At 45.8% G+C, this 10236-nt stretch overlaps 1 long non-coding RNA gene across 1 annotated transcript; it reads left to right on the forward strand.

Moving 5' to 3' along the window:
• Positions 1–7: 7 nt before the first annotated feature.
• LOC147708149 (uncharacterized) lies at positions 8–8260 on the forward strand. Its single transcript, XR_015296638.1, has 3 exons — positions 8–94; positions 8032–8091; positions 8181–8260. It is a non-coding gene; the product is annotated as an uncharacterized LOC147708149 (long non-coding RNA).
• The last annotated feature ends 1976 nt before the right edge of the window (positions 8261–10236 follow it).

Consider the following 10236-nt stretch of genomic DNA (forward strand, 5'->3'; position numbering starts at 1 on the left):
GACCTGTCAAACCTCTGCTTTGCTTTGTTATCCGACTACGTCAGTGTTGCTGTCAGAAGATGGAGGTGGAGTCTGAGACACGCGGCGTCGTAAGGTATAGAGAAGGCTTGCTATCCATATGGGTGGTTGTTCAATTTGAGTGCCATGTTGGACAAGTATGTGTTTTGGAGTTTTAAGACAAGAGCTGAAGTGGTAAATCGAATAACACGAAATAAAAAAAAAATGTCATGTTTTGTTTCACCGAACGTGGCAGTTTTTCAGTTTATAGTGTCGAAAATAATAATATTTTAGAAAGGATCTAATAAAATCAAAATCTCTACTTTTTCATCATTTCCAGGCAAAATGTCTTAATCTGTTTAGCCTGTTTCATACCAACTGTTATTTCTTACATTCTTTTTTGAAGGAAGTAATTATAATTTCAAGATGGCTGCCTTATTTCTCCGTGAAAACAATTCAATTTCCATTTTAGTTTTCTTCTGCTTCTATGACCGCACATTACTAATATTATTGTTAAGAAATTGTCGTCATTCGGGTTATATGACGTACCTATATATGCTGACTCGGAAAGCAGTTTTCCGTTATCAAATACGTTTCTACTAAGGTTTGATCTGCTTGATTTCATCCCGGCAGTTGCTATTGAGCCTGAATCCTAAAAATACATTACAACATTTTTGAAGAGGGAAGTGGAAGATTAAAAAATAATTGTAGGAAGAATGTATTTCTCCCACTGACTTCTGTTGTGGTCTTCTTCGAGTTTATTGACATGTATGGGACTTGCAAGTGTGCTGCTGCAGGATCGGATATCAGAACTACTGGTAAATTCTATTACAGGACCGGAGGCTTCAGATTATGCTTCTCTTTCTTTACTGTAATTTTCACAGCAGCCAATAAACATACAGTTTAGTAAAAATAAACTACAAAGGCCATGATGCTTAGCCTTAGCCACGCCTCCATGAGCCCTATAAGAGTCCTGGTAACATTCCCAGCGTCCTCTTTCTTTGCTGCTCACACAGCAAGAAATAAGTGCCATGCTCCTGATTCTACTGATTTTTCTTTCATGAATATTATGTACTGTGAGTGCAGTGCTTAAAACGTATTTACACAACTGTGCGCGCTATGGGCGTTATATGATTGTCTGTTTTGCAGTATTATTGCTTTGGTTTGAGTTTAGAATTCGCGGGCGCTTCCCGCGTTGCAGGGACCGCTCTACACGGCATTGTTGGCAGCGCTTCAGCGAGCTGAGACGGAGCTCCAACCCGATTGCATCTTCGAATGCCTCAGAGCGAGCGCCGCAGTGTGCACCAGTACTGGAGTGCGTAGCGGTCTTATCTTACCTCTGGTGGCTCCTTTCTCACCGGCAGGTAGCGCAAGGGCTTCCCTCATCGTCCAAACGCGCTTGGGAGCCGCAACCCTCATGGCCGACGCGTGCAGCGTGACGCGCGCCCATTGGGCTATGTTTTGGTAGGATTTGGGCGCGCGTTGGGCTGCACACGTCGTTTTGCCGGTTTTTCACCGCGTTTTCTTCGAGCTGGTGGAGAGTGACACCTGAACTGGTTGAAATAGTAGTTTATGCCTTATTGGAGTGAGCACACGCTCCCTATATATATTTTTCTTGGCTCCTACGCCCTGCTGGGCTGCAAGAATTTGGTTACTCGAGTATTGGACTGTGTGCATTGGGCTGACCCCCCCCCCCGACTCCCCTAGTACCTACTTCTCGTAAAATTTACATTTATATTTACCCCACTGTTGTTGGATATGGGGGAGTGGGTATATTTTGATGAGGAGGCGGGGGAAGAACCTTATGAGGAGCAGCCTGCTGCTGCTGTGGAGGACAAGATTGTAGAGGCTTTGGACGCATCAGTCCAAGCCTCAGTCAGCAAGTCAGTAGAAAGCGCAGTTCCTTCGACTGTGCAACAAGCATTGGCGGCTGCACTTAAACCAATTACCAAGCAGCTGGAGAACTTTGCAAAGCGCCATGGGTTTACAAAGGACAAGCCCGCTAGAAAGACTCCACCAGCTCCCACGACAGGTGTTACTGATCAATGGCCACACTCGGGCACTCTAGATTCCCTCCCTTCTGCATCTGGGCAAGATCATGCCTATCAGACCAGTGGCAAGTCTAAAAGTAAACAACACTATGTAGACACAGACACCTCTACTACCACTGGCACGGACACCATGGATACAGATGAGGAGCAGCCACCGAAGAAGAAGGCTAAGAAGGACGTCGCTTGGCGTCAACCCCTCCTCCTAATACCCCCTTTACATTCAATCCCACTGACATTGTTCATCCTCGATCGTCAGATTGGGTTCCGGCCCCGGCAGTGGCGGAGTACCTTCACCAGAATATTAGGAAGGGGTTTGATAAGGAGGCGCGTAACCGGCTTAGATCAGAATGCCCTCGTCCCGACCTTCCCCACAAGGTGGCGGAGACTCCTGAAATAGATCCTAGCCTGCTTACCTTCTTCAAGAAGTTCGCTAAGGACCCTAAGAAAGGGTTAGACCGAGCCTGGCGCGGTTGCCAGGACAAGATGCTTGATGTTGTAGGCCCGCTGGCGAAAATCCTGGAGATGGCCTTACAGGCAAAGGAGTCCAATGTAAATGTAAATGTAAATGTGTTTCGATTTATATAGCGCAACACTTTAACCCAGGGGTCTCAAGGCGCTTGCTTAGGGAACCCGTCCTGGTATTCCCCTGTGAGATACCCCGGCCGGGTATCCACAAGGTGAAAGCCAGGCATCCCGCCGCGAGGGGCCGTAGTGGAGATTAAGCAAGCTATTGCCCAGAGTCGCAGAGTGTGACCCCGTGAGTCGAGTAGGCACCGGAGCGAGAATTATCGACTCCGTGGATTTTTGAGCCCGAGACCCGCCGAGGCGGGGAATCGAACCCTGGTCCACGGCCGATCTCAGCTTCCGGGTCTGCCGCCTCTAACCACTGAGCCACGCTTCTCCACAATGTACCGGTGGACCCCGACATCTTGGCAGGCTGGACCCAACGTGCCATTTGTTTATTAGGCAATGCTAATTGCGCAGTGTCCACAGAGCGACGCAAGTCCCTATTGATGAGAATTGACTCTAATCTGACGGAGCTTGCAACGGCGGAACCTGGTCCCCTAGCGGAGGGCAATCTTTTTGGCGACCGGTTCGTAAAGGATGTCTCCAAATATGTGGGCACCTTCACTTCGCTGGATAAGGCTCAATCCGGCATTAAACGTGTGCTTCAGCAACACCTTTTTAACAGGGCCGGACGACGTCGGGGACGCTCGCCAGGCCGTTTCGCCAATCAAGGTCCCCCCAGAGGTGACTTCGGACGAGGTCGAGGAGACTGGGACTCGACCAGAGGTGGCACATTCTACCCCACACGACGTCCATACTCCAAAGGCAGATACCAAGGAGGAGGCAACAGAGCAGGGATCCATGCCCAGAATTCATCAGGTGAGCGCAATAGATTGTTTCCATATGCCATTGGGGGGTCACACCACTCACTTCCTTCACAATTGGAGTCTTCTGACTCAGGACGCATGGGTCTTACAAACTATTCAAGGGTTTCGACTGGAGTTTTACGAGACTCCAAGACAGGCACATCACCCGAGGGTTTTCCATTTTTTCCAACCAGAGAGGATTTGTATAGACAAAGAGATAGAAGAATTGCTTCGCAAACAAGCCATAACAGCATGCAAGTACAGTCCACACGGGTTTTGCAGCAATATCTTCCTAGTGCAGAAAAGGGGTGGTGGCCACAGGCTAGTGTTGAATTTAAGGGACTTCAATTATTTTCTAGTCTACAATGATTTCACGATGGAGGGGATCCATCTGTTGATGGATCTTTTACAACCGAACGATTGGATGGTGCGCTTGGATCTCAAAGACGCCTATCTTTTGATTCCCATCTACCCTCCTCATTGCCGTTTCCTCCAATTTCAGTGGAACGGACGGTGGTTCGAATACTCGGCCCTTCCTTTCGGGCTTTCCTCGGCTCCTTGGTGCTTCACCAAGGTAATGAAGCTGGCGGTCACGCACCTGCAGGAGCAGGGAGTGCGCATGATAATATATCTCGACGACATCCTGATCATGGCTCAAAGCCCGGATCTAGTATCGCAGCATCTTCAGATGACCATTTCACTGCTCCAAACTCTGGGGTTTGTGATCAATCAAGCCAAGTCAGCCCTGATCCCATCTCAGTCAATGGATTTTCTAGGGTTTGTGATCAACTCACAGACGGCGCAACTCAGTCTGCCGCAGTCCAAATTAAAGGACCTGAAGAAGGAGATTGTATCCCTTCTCAGCAAACAGATGATCTCGCTTAGGAAGATTGCCAGAGTAGTGGGTTTATTGGCATCGTCCGTTCAGGCGATATTTCCGGGCCTTCTGCATTACAGGGCGTTGCAGAGACTCAAAATTCAGCATCTCCAAAGAGGTCTGGCTTATTCAGACCTGGTCCCTCTGTCTCGGGAGGTGGGAGACGAGATGCGTTGGTGGTTGAGCCACGTGGAAGCGTGGAACGGCAGAGCCATCTTCGGCTCTCTGTCTGAGATAGTCATCGAGTCCGACGCCAGACGTTGGGGCTGGGGGGCACGCTGTGGAGATGTTTCCACAGGCGGAAGGTGGTCTCCGCAAGAGCTAGAACTCCATATAAATTGCCTGGAGCTCCTCGCGGGCTCCTTCGCCATCAAGACCCTCTCACCGCAACGGACCTCTTGTTGCATCCTCCTTCGGATGGACAACGTCTCGGCGGTGCGTTACATAAACAAGCTAGGAGGGACGAGATCGTCCATGTTGGATGGAGATAGCCAAAGATTTTTGGCATTATTGTCTCAGTCAGCGACGGATGCTTTTCTACAAGACTGGTCGAGGGCGGTGAACTATGCATTCCCTCCCTTTCTTCTGATTCCACGAGTGGCCTCTCACATTTTCAAACAGAAGGCGGAGGTGGTCCTGGTGACATCTCTGTGGAGATCGCAGCCCTGGTTCCCGATGTTATTGGGGATGTGCTGCGACCTACCCAGGATGCTCCCGTGGTCGGAGAATCTTCTCCTAGGACCTCTGCGGGAACAGCATCCGTTGATCCTGTCTCAACGAATATCGCTGATGGCATGGAGGCTTTCAGGCAACAGTGGAGTTTGCCTGGAGTTTCAGGAACGGCTAGCGACTTTATCAAGCAAGCCTGGGCCCCTTCCACGAGAAAAAGGTATTCTTCAGCCTGGAAGGGTTGGTTATGTTGGTGCGTGGAACAGGATTTGGATCCCGTGGGGGCAGGACTTTCACATATCATAAACGTTTTGTCGGACAAGGCGGCTAGTGGTTGGGCCTATAGATCGGTGAACAACTTCCGGTCGGCCATTTCCGCGGGACACACCCACATTGACAGAAAACCGGTGGGTATGCACCCTTTGGTATGCAAACTCCTCAAGGGCATACGTGTAGCGAATCCTTCCAAGCCCAAGTATTCTGGGCTATGGGACGTTTCTTTGGTCATCAAACTCCTCAATAGTTGGCCCGCAAATGACTCGCTTTCCAGAAAACAGTTATCTGCGAAACTAGCCATGCTATTATGTTTGTCAGCTTGCAAAAGATCGTCGGATGTATGCGCCTTGGACGTTACAGGTAGAGTATTTACTCTGGAGGGAGTTTCTTTTACCATTACAGGTCGTACAAAGACCCTTTCTAGACAGGTTGATTATAATGCTTTCCCTACCAATTCCAAATTATGGGTGGTCCAATGCTTGAAAGCTTACGAGGAGTGTACTCGTTCTTTGAGACCAACTGGTGTCACACAACTTTTGATTGCTGTTCAAAAGCCATTTAAACCTGTGTCCTCCGCTACTATTGCAAGATGGCTTAAGTTTATCATGAAGGAAGCTGGTGTTGATGTTCAACTGTTTGGGGCGCACTCTGTACGTGGTGCCATGGCTTCGAAGTCATATTTATTGGGAGCTAACATTCAGGATATCATGCATTGTGCTGATTGGTCGTCTGAATCGACATTCAAACAGTTTTATTATAAGCCGGTGGGAGACATTACATCTGTTGTTTTTGATACAGCGTTAAACTAGCATAATCTGAAGCCTCCGGTCCTGTAATAGAATAAAAAATTAGCTAGCATTCGCGCCAAGAATTTTCAATTCTATTAAGGACACGGAGGCGAGGATTATCCCACCCGGCTATGTTCAAATGTATGATCATGCTTACCCACCCGTTTTGATATGTTTAAGGCTGTTTTATACAGGAATTACGGGTTGTTATATTTCCTTTTCTCTAGGCAAAGACAAGAAATCCGAATGAAGAATCTTCTGTTGAAGAATGAAGTTGGAACGGTGTTCCCTGTTATTCCCTGTTGGAGAATATTATAGACTTTTTGGTTGTTGGACTTATTCTGCAAGTTCGTGCAAAGAAAGAGGACGCTGGGAATGTTACCAGGACTCTTATAGGGCTCATGGAGGCGTGGCTAATGCTAAGCATCATGGCCTTTGTAGTTTATTTTTATTAAACTGTATGTTTATTGGCTGCTGTGAAAATTACAGTAAAGAAAGAGAAGCATAATCCTTAATAGAATTGAAAATTCTTGGCGTGAATGCTAGCTAATTTTTGATTGTTTTTCATTACCTGTCAGGATCACAGAGAAATTGCTATGGCGGGCAGAGAAAGCCTGACAAAAATGCTGTGCACTGGCATGCAGGACACAGGTTACTGGTAGTGCATACTCCCGCTCATGCAAAACTAGTCCTTGTTAGGTGAAGCCCTCAGAGGAATGGGATTTTTTTTTAAATCGTTTTTATTGAATTTTTTAAAAGAACAAATAAGTAATAACACAATGGTAAAATGATAATGAGCACAAGAATACTGACAAATAATAAAAAACCATGAGAAATACAACGGAAGTAAAAAACAGCCAGTTACTCGAGTGCGTTACCGTGGAAGTCGCAGTGAAATTGAAAAGAAAAACAGGTGATCTATCAAACACAATTTTCACATGTGTCAGAAGAGAAAATACAATGCAATACAGGTGTACCACAGAGGACATTGCATTCTAAAAGCAATGAAATATTGGACATTGAGATAATTTTCATGGTGGGTCGTATGGGAAGGAAAAGGCATTGAGGGATCATCATAATTTCATGTGTGAATTATGCCAAGGAGAGGCGTGAAGTGAGATGTTGTCAACCCCAGTGAGGAAGGATAACCATTCTTGCCACATCCTAAAGGAGACTTCTTTGGACATTTTCCATTTTCTGAGTACAGTTTTACAGGCTAAAGTGAGCATAATGTCTAACAAGTAACGATCATTCTCATCTGTGATCTTTGGGTCCAGAAAGCCTAGCAAGATATATGAAAATTCCCTGGGGGACTGTATTGAATGTTTTGGCTATACATTCATACATTTATCCCAATATGTTTGAAGGATAAGTCATAAGAAGAGCATATGGGCAAGGTTACCAACGTGAGTATTACAATTCCAGCATGTCGGGCTCTGGCTGAGGTTAAGTTTAAAGATCCTCTCGGGGGTCCAGTATGTCCTGTTTATTAGCATAAGCTTTGTTTGGGATGATATTGGAGAGATTTTATTTGAGAAGGGAGTGTCACGATCTCACCTGTATTTTCGCAGGAATGTCATGGAACAGAAGTATCATCCGCAACTTCTCCCGATCACCAATAGTGCCTGACAATGTCTAGGCAACAATGGTAATCCGGGGAAGAAGGGTAACAAAACAAGGAAGGAAGGGGAAAAAGAATACCTCGTTGTCACTCAGCAACTACAGGATGTCGTCATGGCAAAGCAAAAAGGTTGTGGATAAAAGGGAATACAATTTGGAAAACAATCATAACATCCACCAGTTTATATAAATGTTTTATCTTCCTTTCCTTTACCAAAATACTCCCTTCTTGTGCACAGGTGAATGGGTGAGAATCGTAGTGCTGGTAATTAGGTGAGCGTTGCAGTGTTTCAGCTATAACCTTGTGAAGAGGGTATGTAGATGTGCAAATAAAATAGTAACCTTCAACTTTAGGTTAATATCTCTCAATTCCCTTGTAGGTTTTTCCAAGATAAACTAGAAAAGGAATCCTCCTTGCAGTCCTTGGGCACCAAAATCAGGTAGGTTTGAGGTAATAATAACAAACAAAAAGAGCAGCGCAGAGCGCTGTTACCATAACCACGGTCTTCTAAGTTTTCTTTTCTTGCAGGTGCTGCCTCTAAAGAGGAAACAAGAGTCCACGGAGGCTAGAGGGACACAGGAAACAGTACGAGATTATTCAGCGCTGAGAACACCGATCCGAAGCTGTACACCGAAAGGAGCCTGACGCCATAGAAGAATTCATGGAGGTGAAGGAAACAAGGAACGGGAAGCAGGACGCCGACCCGACGAAATGCAGACACGAACTGGAAGGTAGGTTGGAGCAAACCGAGAGCTAGAATGCGAAGCGTTACGACTCGGGAGAGGCTGCTCTATGACCCGACAATTCCTCCATTGCACATGCGCCCCGCTCCCCAATGGCGGTCATCATAGTAGTTCTTGCCCCATTTTGGCAGATCCCGGATCGGCAACCGTGACAGGGAGTGACATGTATCTTGTTCCAGTCGAATGGAGTTTCACTGTAGTTAGGTTCGAATTCCCATATAAATTTAATTTCACACTTCATGTGAGATTTACGAGGCTTAGGGGATAAGAGTTTGTAACCTGAGGATCGACGGAGAGATGCTCTTCTGAGAACAATGGTCAAACAAGCATTAAAAATGGAATAGGTCTCGTCTTTGATTAAGTTAAAGCTATTTGCTTTGCTAATGTTATTGTATAGCAAAGCAAATGGCTTTAACTTAATAAAAGGCGATACCTATTGCATTTTCAATGCTTGTTATAAATTGGTGTGGGATTTTTAGCGTATCTCGTTTCTTTCCAGATTAACGCTTTCAGTATTTCTTAAAGCTTTGCTCTTGTTCTTTTACTAAAACCTGACTGTTCAATGTCACACTTACTTAGGTTTGAGCTACGTTTTTCAAATAAATCTGACTGGACCCAGTACAGTGAGTGAGTTTATTACATGCTGAGGTCTTGCAACCACACCATTTAATAAATCACTTACTCACACTCTGCATCTGAGAGCCTATATGGCATTTACTCTGTATTGCTTTGTTTCTGAATTTTTGTAGAAAACCCTTGAATTTTTTATTGACCTAGAACTCAGTTATTGAGTGAGCCAAACCAATTTCTAATCAAATTAATTTGAATGTATTGTATTTCTCCTGTTTTGGGAGGTGCCTTAACTTGGGGACACATTGCTTCATGAATTTGAGGTTCAACACTTTCTCCGATCCGGATAAATGTGGGAACACTGTCTCAGGTAAAGTTTGGGGTGTCATGATTTTAGGATACAATGTTGAGCTCACACGGGTACAAGATGTTATTCAAAGGAGGTGCCCAATAAATTGGAATCAGCGCCTCCTGGTTCTCTATGGGCACCCACAGCTCTTCAAGGGAGTCAGCTGGGTGTCCCACAATGATCTTCGAAGAATTACACCCTGAGTATTGGGTTTGGAAACTGGATTATATTGCCAATTGGAAAAGGTTTTAGACAATTCCAAAGTATTATATCTCGGATTTGTCCAGTCGTGTCTATGATTGTTTGCAGTCCTTGGGATACCCAGGATTCTGGAAGCACCCACTAGACAATGAGTCAACATTGATATTGTGTGTCTCCCTTGGTGGCACCAGAATTCACCCCAAAAGCTTTGTGTATGGTTGCCGGGGGGCGGGGTGCGTTGGGGGTGTCTAGTGACCGCTTGTGAAAGGAAAAAGGGAGGGAATTATCTGCCCCCCCCCACCTTACTATCCATCCCAGCCTCCGGTGCAATCATTACACTGTGTTTTGCATCATCCCTGACACAAAACGACACGCACCAATCAAAATTGGAGACGGAGCCGCGACACGACTTCTGGAATCGTATTGATTCCAAGAAGCTCTCGTATGACGAGAGCAGCGCATACGCTGCTTTCGCCAGGCCGAGACCTAAAAATGGCATAAATCTAGTCAAATACCTTTTTACAGGGATTCTCCCTTTGCCTTTCTACGAGCTTCAGACTCGACACAAGCTAAACTCAATAGATGTTTATAAATTCCTAAAATTAAAGTCACTCCTCACGCTACGCTTTATAAAACCTTCCGTTCCCTCGATCCTTTCAAGGATGCTTCAACTACTAAAGTCAGGACACACCGTTTCTAAAATATAAAAACTCTTATTCCC

This window comes from Lissotriton vulgaris, chromosome 6 (genome assembly GCF_964263255.1).
Source record: "Lissotriton vulgaris chromosome 6, aLisVul1.2, whole genome shotgun sequence".
In the NCBI taxonomy this organism is placed as follows: domain Eukaryota; kingdom Metazoa; phylum Chordata; class Amphibia; order Caudata; family Salamandridae; genus Lissotriton; species Lissotriton vulgaris.